At 59.3% G+C, this 18,149-nt stretch overlaps 1 protein-coding gene across 2 annotated transcripts in view; it reads right to left on the reverse strand.

Annotated features, from left to right (window-relative positions):
• LOC139408436 (GTPase activating Rap/RanGAP domain like 3) overlaps positions 1-18,149 on the reverse strand; it is a 179,208-nt gene that overhangs the window by 103,329 nt on the left and 57,730 nt on the right. The gene's annotated exons all lie outside the window — the stretch shown is intronic.

An 18,149-nucleotide genomic window follows, 5' to 3' on the forward strand; every position in this document is an offset into this window, starting at 1 on the left:
CATACAATACGTTTTGTAGTGATTCATATGTTGATGATGTAAAGAATATTTGCTGGTTTGTGGTGTGTAATGAGGAGCAACCAGACGCTGCACTTGACACATTTATGAAATTACTTATTCCAGTTACTAACAAGCACACACCTATTAAGAAAATTACTGTAAAAACTGTTAATTGATGAGGAATTAAAAAATTGTATGGATGAGGCAAAAGGTATGGCAATAAGTCTGGCAGCACAACCAATTGGCAAATGTACTGCAAATTGAGACATTTTAAAATATATATATTTTTATTTTACCTTTATTTAACCAGGCAAGTCAGTTAAGAACAAATTCTTATTTACAATGATGGCCTAGGAACGGTGGGTTAAATGCCTTGTTCAGGGGCAGAACGACAGATTTTTAAATTGACAGCTCGGGGATTCGTTCTTGCAACATTTCAGTTACTAGTCCAACGCTCTAACCACTAGGCTACCTGACACTCCAAATCATGTGACTAAACTAAATAAAAATCTAATTAAACTATACTATGAAACAATTGGATTTAAAGAATGACAGCACTTGCACTTCAGTTAAAAAGTTAAAAAGCTTTGTAGCACCTTAAATGATATTTTGGGCAAAATACTGCACAAAATACCCCACAAATTATCAAGGCACACATGTTAATTCAAATGTTTTCCAGGTGACTACCTCATGAACCTGGTTGAGGGAATGCCAAAAGTGTGCAAACTGTCATCAAGGTAAAGGGTGGCTACTTTGAAAAATATAAAATATATTTCGATCCATAGGTGTTATTTCATAGTTGTGATGTCTTCACTATTATTCTACAATGTAGAACAAAGTCAAAATAATTCAGAAAACCCCCGGAATTAGTAGGTGTGTCTAAACCTTTGACTGGTACTGTAACCTTATTGGGGAACCCTGGTCTAAACTCGAATGGCTCCAATTGTGATGTTTTGGAGCAGTAGACCTTAGAACCCATGTGGGCCGTTCTGGGAGGCCGTGGCTGCTTGAGGTGCCTTGTGTTGGGCACGCGCTTCAGGCGAGCCTGGAGATCACAAAGAGAGAGATTGAGAGAGATGGTGTGATGTCAGAACTTGTGGTAGGCAGTCATTGTAAATAATAATTTATTCTTAACTGACTTGCCTAGTTAAATAAAGGTTAAATACAAATAAATAAATAAAAAAGTGTGTGTGTGTGTGTGTGTATGTGTGCGTGTGTGTGTGTGTGTGTGTGTGTGTGTGTGTGTGTGTGTGTGTGTGTGTGTGTGTGTGTGTGGTACAGTAGTTCTTGGACCACCATGGGCCATTGTTTATCCCCCAGTCACAGGAATGGTCTATAGCCCCAGTAATTTCCAACCGGATGACAGAGTAATGTTTGAACTCCAGCACAGCAAACATTCAATTCAATACAAATTTATTTATGTCCACATGGATAAAACAGCCTTTAGGTAAACACAAGAGGCAGGTCTCTAAATACGCAGAGTCACCTTGAAAAACAACATGGTCAGTGGTGGGAAAAGTACCACTTATTCATATTTGAGTAGAAGTAAAACATTCTAGTAAATGCTATACATCAAATTTCTTATATGAAGCAAACCAGACAGACAGCACCATGTTATTTCTTTTTTGTGGACAGACAGGGGCACACCCCAACACTCAGACATCATTTACAAACTTGATCAGAGGCAGTAGGGATGACAATGCATGAATTGGACCATAATTCTGTCCTGCCTGAGCATTCGAAATGTACATTTTTGGTGTCAGGGAAAATGTATGGGAGTAAAAAGTACATATTTTCTTTAGGAATGTAGTGGAGTAAAAGTAAACGTTGTCAAAAATATAAATATTAAAGTACATATACTGCAGAAAACGACTTAAGTAGTACTTTAAAGTATTTTTACTTAAGTACTTTACACCACTGACTATGGTTAGCATTAGTAAACAACCCAAATTACATTTTGATGGAATCAGTTGACCGACAACAAACCAAACCTTAATATTGGCATCAGTGACAACATTCACCCGCGACAAACCAAAGCAATAGAAAGATGTCTTTACCAACTGTTTTCTGACTCAGTTTGTCTGTTATTATTGTATAGTCCCAACTAACAGTCAATACAAGTGGCCAAGATAAGCTAAATGCATGGTGAATGTAAGGTTAGAGGGAATGAATGGTAGCTTTTAGCCTAGCGACCGTTAGCGTTGGATGACCTGTCGTGTGTTCATACCCAGTTTGGTAAGTGCTATAATAGCATATTATATTAGCCCATATTAGCAATGTTGTGTCCCCAACAATAACTTCACAATGGAAGCAATGTTACGTGTCACCACAAAAGCCATGGCCCTTGGCATGGGAAACAACTACTTCTAGGTAGGAGAGCAGGTGACGTCACCAATACAAATCAAATCAAACTTTATTTGTCACATGCGCCGAGTACAACAAGTGTAGACCTTACCGTTAAATGCTTACTTACAAGCCCTTAACCAACAGTGCAGTTCAAGAAGAGTTAAGAAAATATTTACCAAATACACTAAAGTTTAAAAAATTATTAAAAGTAAAGTTATAAGAAGAACAATAACAAGGCTCAGGGGGTACCGGTACCGAGTCAGTATGCAGGGGTACAGGTTAGTTGAGGTAATTTGTACATGTAGGTAGTTGTGAAGTGACTATGCATAGATAATAAACAACGAGTAGCAGCATTGTACAAAAGGGGGAGGTCAATGTAAATTGTCCAGTGGCAATTTTATTAATTGTTCAGCAGTCTTATGGCTTGGGGGTAGAAGCTGTTGAGGAGACTTTTGGTCCTAGATTTGGCGCTCCGGTACCGCTTGCCATGCGGTAGTAGAGAAAACAGTCTATAGGTGACTGGAGTCTGGACAATTTTATGGGCTTTCCCATGACATCGCCTATGATATAAGTCCTGGATGGCAGGACGTTTGGCTCCAGTGATGTACTGGGCCGTATGTACTACTCTCTGTAGCGCCTTACGGTCAGATGCCGAGCAGTTGTCCTACCAGGCATTGATGCAACCTGGTCAGGATGCTCTGGTGCAGCTGGGGACCCATAACAAATCTTTTCAGTCTCCTGAGGAGGATTAGGTTTCGTCGTGCCCTCTTCACGACTGTCTTGGTGTGTTTGGACCATGATAGTTCGTTGGTGATGTGGACACCTGTAGTCCACATCAGCTCCTTTGTCTTGCTCACATTGAGGGAGAGGTTCTTGTCCTGGCACCACACTGCCAGGTCTCTGACCTCTTCTCTATAGGCCGTCTCATCATTGTCGGTGATCAGGCCTACCACTGTTGTGTCATCAGCAAACTTAATGATGGTGTTGGAGTCGTGTTTGGCCACGCAGTTGTGGGTGAACAGGGAGTAAAGGAGGGGCTAAGTACACACCCCTGAGGGGCCCCAGTGTTAAGGATCAGCGTGGCAGACGTGTTGTTGCCTACTCTTACCACATGGGGGCGGCCCATCAGGAAGTCCAGGATCCAGTTGCAGAGGGAGGTGTTTAGTCCCAGTGTCCTTAGCTTATTGATGAGCTTCGTGGGCACTATGGTGTTGAACGCTGAGCTGTAGTCACTGAAACGCATTCTCATGTAGGTGTTTCTTTTGTACAGGTGGGAAAGGGCAGTGTGGAGTGCAATTGAGATTGCGTCATCTGTGGATCTGTTGGGGCGGTAGGCAAATTGGAGTGGGTCTAGGGTGTCCGGGAGGATGCTGTTGATGTGAGCCATGACCAGCCTTTCAAAGCACCTCATGGCTACCGACGTGAGTGCTACGGGGCGGTAATCATTTAGGCAGGTTACCTTCGCTTCCTTGGGTACAGGGACTATGGTGGTCTGCTTGAAACATGTAGGTATTACAGGCTCGGCCAGGGAGAGGTTGAAAATGTCAGTGAAGACTCTTGACAGTTGGTCCGCGCATGCTTTGAGTACACGTACTGGTAATCTGTCTGCCCCAGCGGCTTTGTGAATGTTGACCTGTTTAAAGGTTTTGTTCACATCGGCAACCGAGAGCGTTATCACACAATCATTCAGACAGCTGGTGCTCTCGTGCATGCTACAGTGTTGCTTGCCTCAAAGCGAGCATAAAAGGCATTTAGCTCATCTGGTAGGCTAGCATCACTAGGCAGCTCACGTCTGGGGTTCCCTTTGTAGTCCGTAATAGTTTTCAAACCCTCCCACATCCGAAAAGCATCAGAGCCGGTCTAGTAGTATTCAATCTTAATCCTGTATTGACTCTTTGCTTGTTTGATGGTTCGTCTGAGGCCATAGCGAGATTTCTTATGAGCATCCAGGTTAGTCTCCCATTGTTTGAAAGCGGAATCTCTAGCCTTTAGCTTGATGTTGCCTGTAATCCATGGCTTCTGGTTGGAATATGTACGTACGGCCACTGTGGGGACGACATCGTTGCTGCACTTATTGATGAAGCCGATGACTGAGGTGGTATACTCCTCAATGCCATTGGATGAATCCCGGAACATATTCCAGTCTGTGCTAGCAAAACAGTGCTGTAGTGTAGCATCCGCGTCATCCGACCACTTCCGTATTGAGCGAGTCACTGGTACTTCCTGCTTTAGTTTTTGCTTGTAAGCAGGAATCAGGAGGATATAATTATGGTCAGATTTGCCAAATGGAGTGCAGGGGAGAGCTTTGTATGCATCTCTGTGTGTGGCATGCTGGTAAAAGTGTGTATGCATCCTCTGGTTGCACATGTGACATGCTGATAAAATTTGGTTAAACTGGTTTAAGTTTGCCTAATTTAATGTCCCCGGCCACTAGGAGCGCCGCTTCTGGGTGAGCATTTTCTTCTTTGCTTATGGCCTTATAGAGTTGGTTGAGAGCGGTCTTAGTGCCAGCTTCGCTTTGTGGTGGTAAATAGACAGCTGCGAATAATATAGATGAGATCTCTCTCAGTAGATAGTGTGGTCAGCTTATCATAAGGTACTCTACCTCAGGCGAGCAATAACTCGAGACTTCTTTAATATTAGACATCGCGCACCAGCTGTTATTGACAAATGGTCACACACCCCCACCCCTCGTCTTACCAGACGTAGCTTCTCTGTTCTGCCAGTGCATGCTACTAGCGTAAACACAGCTAACTAGATAACCATTCCACATTGGCAAGAAAGGCCACATACACATACAGTGTTAATGCGTGTGTCAGTCTGTGTGTGTGTGTGTGTGTGTGTGTGTGTGTGTGTGTGTGTGTGTGTTTGTCTGTCTGTGTGTTTATGATATGATTCTGGAAGGATGGCATGGGGGGATAATGGGAGCCCTATGTGGGCTGGCAGACAGGACAGAGAGTGTAATGGAGGTGGAGTTCTAGTCTTGAAAACATTATAGGGAGAGGGGGATGAGAAAGTTAGGGAGGGATTGAGGGGTGACAGGGGCTGAGAGTGGCCTCACTGAGGGGCGCAGTTAGCCAGAATCACATGGTGGATGCTGAAGAGAGGACGGCTTCACTCCAAAGCTGTCGCCCTCTGTTTATGTCACAGCCTGCCTTGTCACATCTCATTCCCTTCCAGCTGAGGTGTGTGTGTGTTTGCATGTGTGTGTGTGTGTGTTATTTTAATTTATTTACTTTGCATTACAGAAAGCTGGTCAAATAAACAATCTAAATATATAGATTTGAATCGGAAGCAGAAAACAGTCAGTAATGAGTGTGAAGGGATGTTTCTAAATGTTTTCTTTACATGAATGACTGGATCTGGATCAAACTGAACTCCTTCATTAAGGATGGTGAGAGCCTAACACACATACACACACACACATTAACCAATAAGATATTTTACATATACAGAGACACATACGCACATGCACGCACACACATACACACAGATTTACATAGACTCCTACCCTCTCCTTCCTCTCACTCTTTCTCTTTATTCTTCTGTCTGTCAGAAGCAATTCCATTCAAAGCAATGCAAAGCCTGATTGTGTGATGTACAATAAAGCCAAACAAGCGACCATTAAAGTGATGTCACCCAAACCTGACAGCCTTTGATTAAACCATCACAGATTTAATTGACATCAAATTAAGCTAATAGCATTTTAAACAGAAATACACACCTTGACAGGGTGAGGAGGGCAACCCCCCTGCCTCCCTATCCCCTGCCTCCCCTACCACCATGCCTCCCCTGCCGCCCTGCCTCCCCTACCGCCCTGCTGACCTGCATCCCCTTCCACCCTGCCTCCCCTACCGCCCTGCCTCCCATACCGCTCTGCCTCCCCTTACCACCCTGCCTCCCCTATCGCTCTGCCTCCCCAATCGCTCTGCCTCCCCTACCGCCATGCTGACCTGCATCCCCTACCACCCTGCCTCCCCTACCGTCCTGCCTCCCTTAGCGCTCTGCCTCCCCTACCGCCCTGCCTACCTTACCGCCCTGCTGAAATGCATCCCCTACCACCCTGCCTAAACTACCCCCTGCCTCCCCTACCACCCTGCCTCCCCTATCACTCTGCCTCCCCTATCGCTCTGCCTCAACCTACCGCCCTGCTGACCTGCATCCCCTACCCCCTGCCTCCTCTACCGTCCTGCATCCCCTATCGCTCTGACTCCCCTACCGCCCTGCATCCCCTACCGCCCTGCCTCCCCTACCCCCTGCCTCCCCTACCGCCATGCATCCCCTACCGCCCTGCATCCCCTACCGCCCTACCTCCCCTAACCGCCATGCCTCCCCTACCGCCATGCATCCCCTACCGCCCTGCCTCCCCTACCGTCCTGCCTCCCTTATCGCTCTGCCTCCCCTACCGCCCTGCCTCCCTTACCACCCTGCTGAAATGCATCCCTTACCACCCTGCCTAAACTACCCCCTGCCTCCCCTACCGTCCTGCCTCCCTTATCGCTCTGCCTCCCCTACCGACCTGCCTCTCTTACCGCCCTGCTGAAATGCATCCCCTACCACCCTGCCTAAACTACCCCCTGCCTCCCCTACCACCCTGCCTCCCCTATCACTCTGCCTCCCCTATCGCTCTGCCTCAACCTACCGCCCTGCTGACCTGCATCCCCTACCGCCCTGCCTCCCCTACCCCCTGCCTCCCCTACCGCCCTGCTGACCTGCATCCCCTACCCCCTGCCTCGCCTACCGCCATGCATCCCCTACCGCCCTGCATCCCCTACCGCCCTGCCTCCCCTAACGCCATGCATCCCCTACCGCCCTGCCTCCCCTACAACCATGCATCCTCTACCGCCCTGCCTCCCCTACCGCCCTGCTGACCTGCATCCCCTACCCCCTGCCTCCCCTACCGCCCTGCTGACCTGCATCCCCTACCCCCTGCCTCCCCTACCAACCTGCCTCCCCTACCGCCCTGCCTCCCTTACCGCCCTGCTGAAATGCATCCCCTACCACCCTGCCTAAACTACCCCCTGCCTCCCCTACCACCCTGCCTCCCCTATCACTCTGCCTCCCCTATCGCTCTGCCTCAACCTACCGCCCTGCTGACCTGCATCCCCTACCGCCCTGCCTCCCCTACCCCCTGCCTCCCCTACCGCCCTGCTGACCTGCATCCCCTACCCCCTGCCTCCCCTACCGCCATGCATCCCCTACCGCCCTGCATCCCCTACCGCCCTGCCTCCCCTAACGCCATGCATCCTCTACCGCCCTGCCTCCCCTACCGCCCTGCTGACCTGCCTCCCCTACCGCCCTGCTGACCTGCATCCCCTACCCCCTGCCTCCCCTACCAACCTGCCTCCCCTACCGCCCTGCCTCCCCTATCGCTCTGCCTCCCCTATCGCTCTGACTCCCCTATCGCTCTGACTCCCCTACCGCTCTGCCTCCCCTACCGCCCTGCTGCCCCTTCCACCCTGCCTCCCCTACCGCCCTGCTGCCCCTAACACCCTGTCTCCCCAACCGCCCTGCCTCCCATACCGCTCTGCCTCCCCTTACCACCCTGCCTCCCCTATCGCTCTGCCTCCCCTACCGTCCTGCCTCCCTTATCGCTCTGCCTCCCCTACCGCCCTGCCTCCCTTACCGCCCTGCTGAAATGCATCCCCTACCACCCTGCCTAAACTACCCCCTGCCTCCCCTACCACCCTGCCTCCCCTATTACTCTGCCTCCCCTATCGCTCTGCCTCAAACTACCGCCCTGCTGACCTGCATCCCCTACCGCCCTGCCTCCCCTACCCCCTGCCTCCCCTACCACCATGCCTCCCCTGCCGCCCTGCCTCCCCTACCGCCCTGCTGACCTGCATCCCCTTCCACCCTGCCTCCCCTACCGCCCTGCTGCCCCTAACACCCTGTCTCCCCTACCGCCCTGCCTCCCATACCGCTCTGCCTCCCCTTACCACCCTGCCTCCCCTATCGCTCTGCCTCCCCTACCGCCCTGCCTCCCCTATCGCTCTGCCTCCCCTACCGTCCTGCCTCCCCTACCGTCCTGCCTCCCCTATCGCTCTGCCTCCCCAATCGCTCTGCCTCCCCTACCGCCATGCTGACCTGCATCCCCTACCACCCTGCCTCCCCTACCGTCCTGCCTCCCTTATCGCTCTGCCTCCCCTACCGCCCTGCCTCCCTTCCCGCCCTGCTGAAATGCATCCCCTACCAACCTGCCTAAACTACCCCCTGCCTCCCCTACCACCCTGCCTCCCCTATCACTCTGCCTCCCCTATCGCTCTGCCTCAACCTACCGCCCTGCTGACCTGCATCCCCTACCCCCTGCCTCCTCTACCGTCCTGCCTCCCCTATCGCTCTGACTCCCCTACCGCCCTGCTGACCTGCATCCCCTACCGCCCTGCCTCCCCTACCCCCTGCCTCCCCTACCGCCATGCATCCACTACCGCCCTGCATCCCCTACCGCCCTACCTCCCCTAACCGCCATGCCTCCCCTACCGCCATGCATCCCCTACCGCCCTGCCTCCCCTACCGTCCTGCCTCCCTTATCGCTCTGCCTCCCCTACCGCCCTGCCTCCCTTACCGCCCTGCTGAAATGCATCCCCTATCCCCTGCCTCCCCTACCGTCCTGCCTCCCTTATCGCTCTGCCTCCCCTACCGCCCTGCCTCCCTTACCGCCCTGCTGAAATGCATCCCCTACCACCCTGCCTAAACTACCCCCTGCCTCCCCTACCACCCTGCCTCCCGTATCACTCTGCCTCCCCTATCGCTCTGCCTCAACCTACCGCCCTGCTGACCTGCCTCCCCTACCGCCCTGCTGACCTGCATCCCCTACCCCCTGCCTCCCCTACCGCCCTGCTGACCTGCATCCCCTACCCCCTGCCTCGCCTACCGCCATGCATCCCCTACCGCCCTGCATCCCCTACCGCCCTGCCTCCCCTAACGCCATGCATCCCCTATCGCCCTGCCTCCCCTACCGCCATAAATCCTCTACCGCCCTGCCTCCCCTACCGCCCTGCTGACCTGCATCCCCTACCCCCTGCCTCCCCTACCGCCCTGCTGACCTGCATCCCCTACCCCCTGCCTCCCCTACCAAACTGCCTCCCCTAACGCCCTGCCTCCCCTATCGCTCTGCCTCCCCTATCGCTCTGACTCCCCTATCGCTCTGACTCCCCTACAGCTCTGCCTCCCCTACCGCCCTGCTGCCCCTTCCACCCTGCCTCCCCTACCGCCCTGCTGCCCCTAACACCCTGTCTCCCCTACCGCCCTGCCTCCCATACCGCTCTGCCTCCCCTTACCACCCTGCCTCCCCTATCGCTCTGCCTCCCCTACCGTCCTGCTGACCTGCATCCCCTACCGCCCTGCCTCCCCTACCCCCTGCCTCCCCTACCGCCATGCCTCCCCTACCGCCATGCATCCCCTACCGCCCTGCCTCCCCTACCGTCCTGCCTCCCCTATCGCTCTGCCTCCCCTACCGCCCTGCCTCCCTTACCGCCCTGCTGAAATGCATCCCCTACCACCCTGCCTAAACTACCCCCTGCCTCCCCTACCACCCTGCCTCCCCTATCGCTCTGCCTCAACCTACCGCCCTGCTGACCTGCATCCCCTACCGCCCTGCCTCCCCTACCCCCTGCCTCCCCTACCGCCCTGCTGACCTGCATCCCCTACCCCCTGCCCCCCCTACCGCCATGCATCCCCTACCGCCCTGCATCCCCTACCGCCCTGCCTCCCCTAACGCCATGCATCCCCTACCGCCCTGCCTCCCCTACCGCCATGCATCCTCTACCGCCCTGCCTCCCCTACCGCCCTGCTGACCTGCATCCCCTACCCCCTGCCTCCCCTACCGCCCTGCTGACCTGCATCCCCTACCCCCTGCCTCCCCTACCAACCTGCCTCCCCTACCGCCCTGCCTCCCCTATCGCTCTGCCTCCCCTATCGCTCTGACTCCCCTATCGCTCTGACTCCCCTACCGCTCTGCCTCCCCTACCGCCCTGCTGCCCCTTCCACCCTGCCTCCCCTACCGCCCTGCTGCCCCTAACACCCTGTCTCCCCTACCGCCCTGCCTCCCATACCGCTCTGCCTCCCCTTACCACCCTGCCTCCCCTATCGCTCTGCCTCAACCTACCGCCCTGCTGACCTGCATCCCCTACCGCCCTGCCTCCCCTACCCCCTGCCTCCCCTACCGCCCTGCTGACCTGCATCCCCTACCCCCTGCCTCCCCTACCGCCATGCATCCCCTACCGCCCTGCATCCCCTACCGCCCTGCCTCCCCTAACGCCATGCATCCCCTACCGCCCTGCCTCCCCTACCGCCATGCATCCTCTACCGCCCTGCCTCCCCTACCGCCCTGCTTACCTGCATCCCCTACCCCCTGCCTCCCCTACCGCCCTGCTGACCTGCATCCCCTACCCCCTGCCTCCCCTACCAACCTGCCTCCCCTACCGCCCTGCCTCCCCTATCGCTCTGCCTCCCCTATCGCTCTGACTCCCCTATCGCTCTGACTCCCCTACCGCTCTGCCTCCCCTACCGCCCTGCTGCCCCTTCCGCCCTGCCTCCCATACCGCTCTGCCTCCCCTTACCACCCTGCCTCCCCTATCGCTCTGCCTCCCCTACCGTCCTGCCTCCCCTACCAACCTGCCTCCCCTACCGCCCTGCCTCCCTTACCGCCCTGCTGAAATGCATCCCCTACCACCCTGCCTAAACTACCCCCTGCCTCCCCTACCACCCTGCCTCCCCTATCACTCTGCCTCCCCTATCGCTCTGCCTCAACCTACCGCCCTGCTGACCTGCATCCCCTACCGCCCTGCCTCCCCTACCCCCTGCCTCCCCTACCGCCCTGCTGACCTGCATCCCCTACCCCCTGCCTCCCCTACCGCCATGCATCCCCTACCGCCCTGCATCCCCTAACGCCATGCATCCCCTACCGCCCTGCCTCCCCTACCGCCATGCATCCCCTACCCCCTGCCTCCCCTACCGCCCTGCTGACCTGCATCCCCTACCCCCTGCCTCCCCTACCAACCTGCCTCCCCTACCGCCCTGCCTCCCCTATCGCTCTGCCTCCCCTATCGCTCTGACTCCCCTATCGCTCTGACTCCCCTACCGCTCTGCCTCCCCTACCGCCCTGCTGCCCCTTCCACCCTGCCTCCCCTACCGCCCTGCTGCCCCTAACACCGTGTCTCCCCTACCGCCCTGCCTCCCATACCGCTCTGCCTCCCCTTACCACCCTGCCTCCCCTATCGCTCTGCCTCCCCTACCGTCCTGCCTCCCTTATCGCTCTGCCTCCCCTACCGCCCTGCCTCCCTTACCGCCCTGCTGAAATGCATCCCCTACCACCCTGCCTAAACTACCCCCTGCCTCCCCTACCACCCTGCCTCCCCTATCACTCTGCCTCCCCTATCGCTCCGCCTCAACCTACCGCCCTGCTGACCTGCATCCCCTACCGCCCTGCCTCCCCTACCCCCTGCCTCCCCTACCGCCCTGCTGACCTGCATCCCCTACCCCCTGCCTCGCCTACCGCCATGCATCCCCTACCGCCCTGCATCCCCTACCGCCCTGCCTCCCCTAACGCCATGCATCCCCTATCGCCCTGCCTCCCCTACCGCCATGCATCCTCTACCGCCCTGCCTCCCCTACCGCCCTGCTGACCTGCATCCCCTACCCCCTGCCTCCCCTACCGCCCTGCTGACCTGCATCCCCTACCCCCTGCCTCCCCTACCAAACTGCCTCCCCTAACGCCCTCCCTCCCCTATCGCTCTGCCTCCCCTATCGCTCTGACTCCCCTATCGCTCTGACTCCCCTACAGCTCTGCCTCCCCTACCGCCCTGCTGCCCCTTCCACCCTGCCTCCCCTACCGCCCTGCTGCCCCTAACACCCTGTCTCCCCTACCGCCCTGCCTCCCATACCGCTCTGCCTCCCCTTACCACCCTGCCTCCCCTATCGTTCTGCCTCCCCTACCGTCCTGCTGACCTGCATCCCCTACCGCCCTGCCTCCCCTACCCCCTGCCTCCCCTACCACCATGCCTCCCCTGCCGCCCTGCCTCCCCTACCGCCCTGCTGACCTGCATCCCCTTCCACCCTGCCTCCCCTACCGCCCTGCTGCCCCTAACACCCTGTCTCCCCTACCGCCCTGCCTCCCATACCGCTCTGCCTCCCCTTACCACCCTGCCTCCCCTATCGCTCTGCCTCCCCTACCGCCCTGCCTCCCCTATCGCTCTGCCTCCCCTACCGTCCTGCCTCCCCTACCGTCCTGCCTCCCCTACCGTCCTGCCTCCCCTATCGCTCTGCCTCCCCAATCGCTCTGCCTCCCCTACCGCCATGCTGACCTGCATCCCCTACCACCCTGCCTCCCCTACCGTCCTGCCTCCCTTATCGCTCTGCCTCCCCTACCGCCCTGCCTCCCTTACCGCCCTGCTGAAATGCATCCCCTACCACCCTGCCTAAACTACCCCCTGCCTCCCCTACCACCCTGCCTCCCCTATCACTCTGCCTCCCCTATCGCTCTGCCTCAACCTACCGCCCTGCTGACCTGCATCCCCTACCCCCTGCATCCTCTACCGTCCTGCCTCCCCTATCGCTCTGACTCCCCTACCGCCCTGCTGACCTGCATCCCCTACCGCCCTGCCTCCCCTACCCCCTGCCTCCCCTACCGCCATGCATCCCCTACCGCCCTGCATCCCCTATCGCCCTACCTCCCCTAACGCCATGCATCCCCTACCGCCATGCCTCCCCTACCGCCATGCATCCCCTACCGCCCTGCCTCCCCTACCGTCCTGCCTCCCTTATCGCTCTGCCTCCCCTACCGCCCTGCCTCCCTTACCGCCCTGCTGAAATGCATCCCCTACCACCCTGCCTAAACTACCCCCTGCCTCCCCTACCACCCTGCCTCCCCTATCACTCTGCCTCCCCTATCGCTCTGCCTCAACCAACCGCCCTGCTGACCTGCATCCCCTACCGCCCTGCCTCCCCTACCCCCTGCCTCCCCTACCGCCCTGCTGACCTGCATCCCCTACCCCCTGCCCCCCCTACCGCCATGCATCCCCTACCGCCCTGCATCCCCTACCGCCCTGCCTCCCCTAACGCCATGCATCCCCTACCGCCCTGCCTCCCCTACCGCCATGCATCCTCTACCGCCCTGCCTCCCCTACCGCCCTGCTGACCTGCATCCCCTACCCCCTGCCTCCCCTACCACCCTGCTGACCTGCATCCCCTACCCCCTGCCTCCCCTACCAACCTGCCTCCCCTACCGCCCTGCCTCCCCTATCGCTCTGCCTCCCCTATCGCTCTGACTCCCCTATCGCTCTGACTCCCCTACCGCTCTGCCTCCCCTACCGCCCTGCTGCCCCTTCCACCCTGCCTCCCCTACCGCCCTGCTGCCCCTAACACCCTGTCTCCCCTACCGCCCTGCCTCCCATACCGCTCTGCCTCCCCTTACCACCCTGCCTCCCCTATCGCTCTGCCTCAACCTACCGCCCTGCTGACCTGCATCCCCTACCGCCCTGCCTCCCCTACCCCCTGCCTCCCCTACCGCCCTGCTGCCCCTTCCACCCTGCCTCCCCTACCGCCCTGCTGCCCCTAACACCCTGTCTCCCCTACCGCCCTGCCTCCCATACCGCTCTGCCTCCCCTTACCACCCTGCCTCCCCTATCGCTCTGCCTCAACCTACCGCCCTGCTGACCTGCATCCCCTATCGCTCTGCCTCCCCTACCGTCCTGCCTCCCTTATCGCTCTGCCTCCCCTACCGCCCTGCCTCCCTTACCGCCCTGCTGAAATGCATCCCCTACCACCCTGCCTAAACTACCCCCTGCCTCCCCTACCACCCTGCCTCCCCTATCACTCTGCCTCCCCTATCGCTCCGCCTCAACCTACCGCCCTGCTGACCTGCATCCCCTACCGCCCTGCCTCCCCTACCCCCTGCCTCCCCTACCGCCCTGCTGACCTGCATCCCCTACCCCCTGCCTCGCCTACCGCCATGCATCCCCTACCGCCCTGCATCCCCTACCGCCCTGCCTCCCCTAACGCCATGCATCCCCTATCGCCCTGCCTCCCCTACCGCCATGCATCCTCTACCGCCCTGCCTCCCCTACCGCCCTGCTGACCTGCATCCCCTACCCCCTGCCTCCCCTACCGCCCTGCTGACCTGCATCCCCTACCCCCTGCCTCCCCTACCAAACTGCCTCCCCTAATACCCTGCCTCCCCTATCGCTCTGCCTCCCCTATCGCTCTGACTCCCCTATCGCTCTGACTCCCCTACAGCTCTGCCTCCCCTACCGCCCTGCTGCCCCTTCCACCCTGCCTCCCCTACCGCCCTGCTGCCCCTAACACCCTGTCTCCCCTACCGCCCTGCCTCCCATACCGCTCTGCCTCCCCTTACCACCCTGCCTCCCCTATCGCTCTGCCTCCCCTACCGTCCTGCTGACCTGCATCCCCTACCGCCCTGCCTCCCCTACCCCCTGCCTCCCCTACCACCATGCCTCCCCTGCCGCCCTGCCTCCCCTACCGCCCTGCGGACCTGCATCCCCTTCCACCCTGCCTCCCCTACCGCCCTGCTGCCCCTAACACCCTGTCTCCCCTACCGCCCTGCCTCCCATACCGCTCTGCCTCCCCTTACCACCCTGCCTCCCCTATCGCTCTGCCTCCCCTACCGCCCTGCCTCCCCTATCGCTCTGCCTCCCCTACCGTCCTGCCTCCCCTACCGTCCTGCCTCCCCTACCGTCCTGCCTCCCCTATCGCTCTGCCTCCCCAATCGCTCTGCCTCCCCTACCGCCATGCTGACCTGCATCCCCTACCACCCTGCCTCCCCTACCGTCCTGCCTCCCTTATCGCTCTGCCTCCCCTACCGCCCTGCCTCCCTTACCGCCCTGCTGAAATGCATCCCCTACCACCCTGCCTAAACTACCCCCTGCCTCCCCTACCACCCTGCCTCCCCTATCACTCTGCCTCCCCTATCGCTCTGCCTCAACCTACCGCCCTGCTGACCTGCATCCCCTACCCCCTGCATCCTCTACCGTCCTGCCTCCCCTATCGCTCTGACTCCCCTACCGCCCTGCTGACCTGCATCCCCTACCGCCCTGCCTCCCCTACCCCCTGCCTCCCCTACCGCCATGCATCCCCTACCGCCCTGCATCCCCTATCGCCCTACCTCCCCTAACGCCATGCATCCCCTACCGCCATGCCTCCCCTACCGCCATGCATCCCCTACCGCCCTGCCTCCCCTACCGTCCTGCCTCCCTTATCGCTCTGCCTCCCCTACCGCCCTGCCTCCCTTACCGCCCTGCTGAAATGCATCCCCTACCACCCTGCCTAAACTACCCCCTGCCTCCCCTACCACCCTGCCTCCCCTATCACTCTGCCTCCCCTATCGCTCTGCCTCAACCTACCGCCCTGCTGACCTGCATCCCCTACCGCCCTGCCTCCCCTACCCCCTGCCTCCCCTACCGCCCTGCTGACCTGCATCCCCTACCCCCTGCCCCCCCTACCGCCATGCATCCCCTACCGCCCTGCATCCCCTACCGCCCTGCCTCCCCTAACGCCATGCATCCCCTACCGCCCTGCCTCCCCTACCGCCATGCATCCTCTACCGCCCTGCCTCCCCTACCGCCCTGCTGACCTGCATCCCCTACCCCCTGCCTCCCCTACCACCCTGCTGACCTGCATCCCCTACCCCCTGCCTCCCCTACCAACCTGCCTCCCCTACCGCCCTGCCTCCCCTATCGCTCTGCCTCCCCTATCGCTCTGACTCCCCTATCGCTCTGACTCCCCTACCGCTCTGCCTCCCCTACTGCCCTGCTGCCCCTTCCACCCTGCCTCCCCTACCGCCCTGCTGCCCCTAACACCCTGTCTCCCCTACCGCCCTGCCTCCCATACCGCTCTGCCTCCCCTTACCACCCTGCCTCCCCTATCGCTCTGCCTCAACCTACCGCCCTGCTGACCTGCATCCCCTACCGCCCTGCCTCCCCTACCCCCTGCCTCCCCTACCGCCCTGCTGACCTGCATCCCCTACCCCCTGCCTCCCCTACCGCCATGCATCCCCTACCGCCCTGCATCCCCTACCGCCCTGCCTCCCCTAACGCCATGCATCCCCTACCGCCCTGCCTCCCCTACCGCCATGCATCCTCTACCGCCCTGCCTCCCCTACCGCCCTGCTGACCTGCATCCCCTACCCCCTGCCTCCCCTACCGCCCTGCTGACCTGCATCCCCTACCCCCTGCCTCCCCTACCAAACTGCCTCCCCTAACGCCCTGCCTCCCCTATTGCTCTGCCTCCCCTATCGCTCTGACTCCCCTATCGCTCTGACTCCCCTACAGCTCTGCCTCCCCTACCGCCCTGCTGCCCCTTCCACCCTGCCTCCCCTACAGCCCTGCTGCCCCTAACACCCTGTCTCCCCTACCGCCCTGCCTCCCATACCGCTCTGCCTCCCCTTACCACCCTGCCTCCCCTATCGCTCTGCCTCCCCTACCGTCCTGCTGACCTGCATCCCCTACCGCCCTGCCTCCCCTACCCCCTGCCTCCCCTACCACCATGCCTCCCCTGCCGCCCTGCCTCCCCTACCGCCCTGCTGACCTGCATCCCCTTCCACCCTGCCTCCCCTACCGCCCTGCTGCCCCTAACACCCTGTCTCCCCTACCGCCCTGCCTCCCATACCGCTCTGCCTCCCCTTACCACCCTGCCTCCCCTATCGCTCTGCCTCCCCTACCGCCCTGCCTCCCCTATCGCTCTGCCTCCCCTACCGTCCTGCCTCCCCTACCGTCCTGCCTCCCCTACCGTCCTGCCTCCCCAATCGCTCTGCCTCCCCTACCGCCATGCTGACCTGCATCCCCTACCACCCTGCCTCCCTTACCGTCCTGCCTCCCTTATCGCTCTGCCTCCCCTACCGCCCTGCCTCCCTTACCGCCCTGCTGAAATGCTTCCCCTACCACCCTGCCTAAACTACCCCCTGCCTCCCCTACCACCCTGCCTCCCCTATCACTCTGCCTCCCCTATCGCTCTGCCTCAACCTACCGCCCTGCTGACCTGCATCCCCTACCCCCTGCATCCTCTACCGTCCTGCCTCCCCTATCGCTCTGACTCCCCTACCGCCCTGCTGACCTGCATCCCCTACCGCCCTGCTGACCTGCATCCCCTACCCCCTGCCTCCCCTACCGCCCTGCTGACCTGCATCCCCTACCCCCTGCCTCCCCTACCAAACTGCCTCCCCTAACGCCCTGCCTCCCCTATTGCTCTGCCTCCCCTATCGCTCTGACTCCCCTATCGCTCTGACTCCCCTACAGCTCTGCCTCCCCTACCGCCCTGCTGCCCCTTCCACCCTGCCTCCCCTACAGCCCTGCTGCCCCTAACACCCTGTCTCCCCTACCGCCCTGCCTCCCATACCGCTCTGCCTCCCCTTACCACCCTGCCTCCCCTATCGCTCTGCCTCCCCTACCGTCCTGCTGACCTGCATCCCCTACCGCCCTGCCTCCCCTACCCCCTGCCTCCCCTACCACCATGCCTCCCCTGCCGCCCTGCCTCCCCTACCGCCCTGCTGACCTGCATCCCCTTCCACCCTGCCTCCCCTACCGCCCTGCTGCCCCTAACACCCTGTCTCCCCTACCGCCCTGCCTCCCATACCGCTCTGCCTCCCCTTACCACCCTGCCTCCCCTATCGCTCTGCCTCCCCTACCGCCCTGCCTCCCCTATCGCTCTGCCTCCCCTACCGTCCTGCCTCCCCTACCGTCCTGCCTCCCCTACCGTCCTGCCTCCCCTATCGCTCTGCCTCCCCAATCGCTCTGCCTCCCCTACCGCCATGCTGACCTGCATCCCCTACCACCCTGCCTCCCCTACCGTCC

The sequence above is a fragment of the Oncorhynchus clarkii genome, chromosome 5, assembly GCF_045791955.1.
Source record: "Oncorhynchus clarkii lewisi isolate Uvic-CL-2024 chromosome 5, UVic_Ocla_1.0, whole genome shotgun sequence".
NCBI classification, from domain to species: domain Eukaryota; kingdom Metazoa; phylum Chordata; class Actinopteri; order Salmoniformes; family Salmonidae; genus Oncorhynchus; species Oncorhynchus clarkii.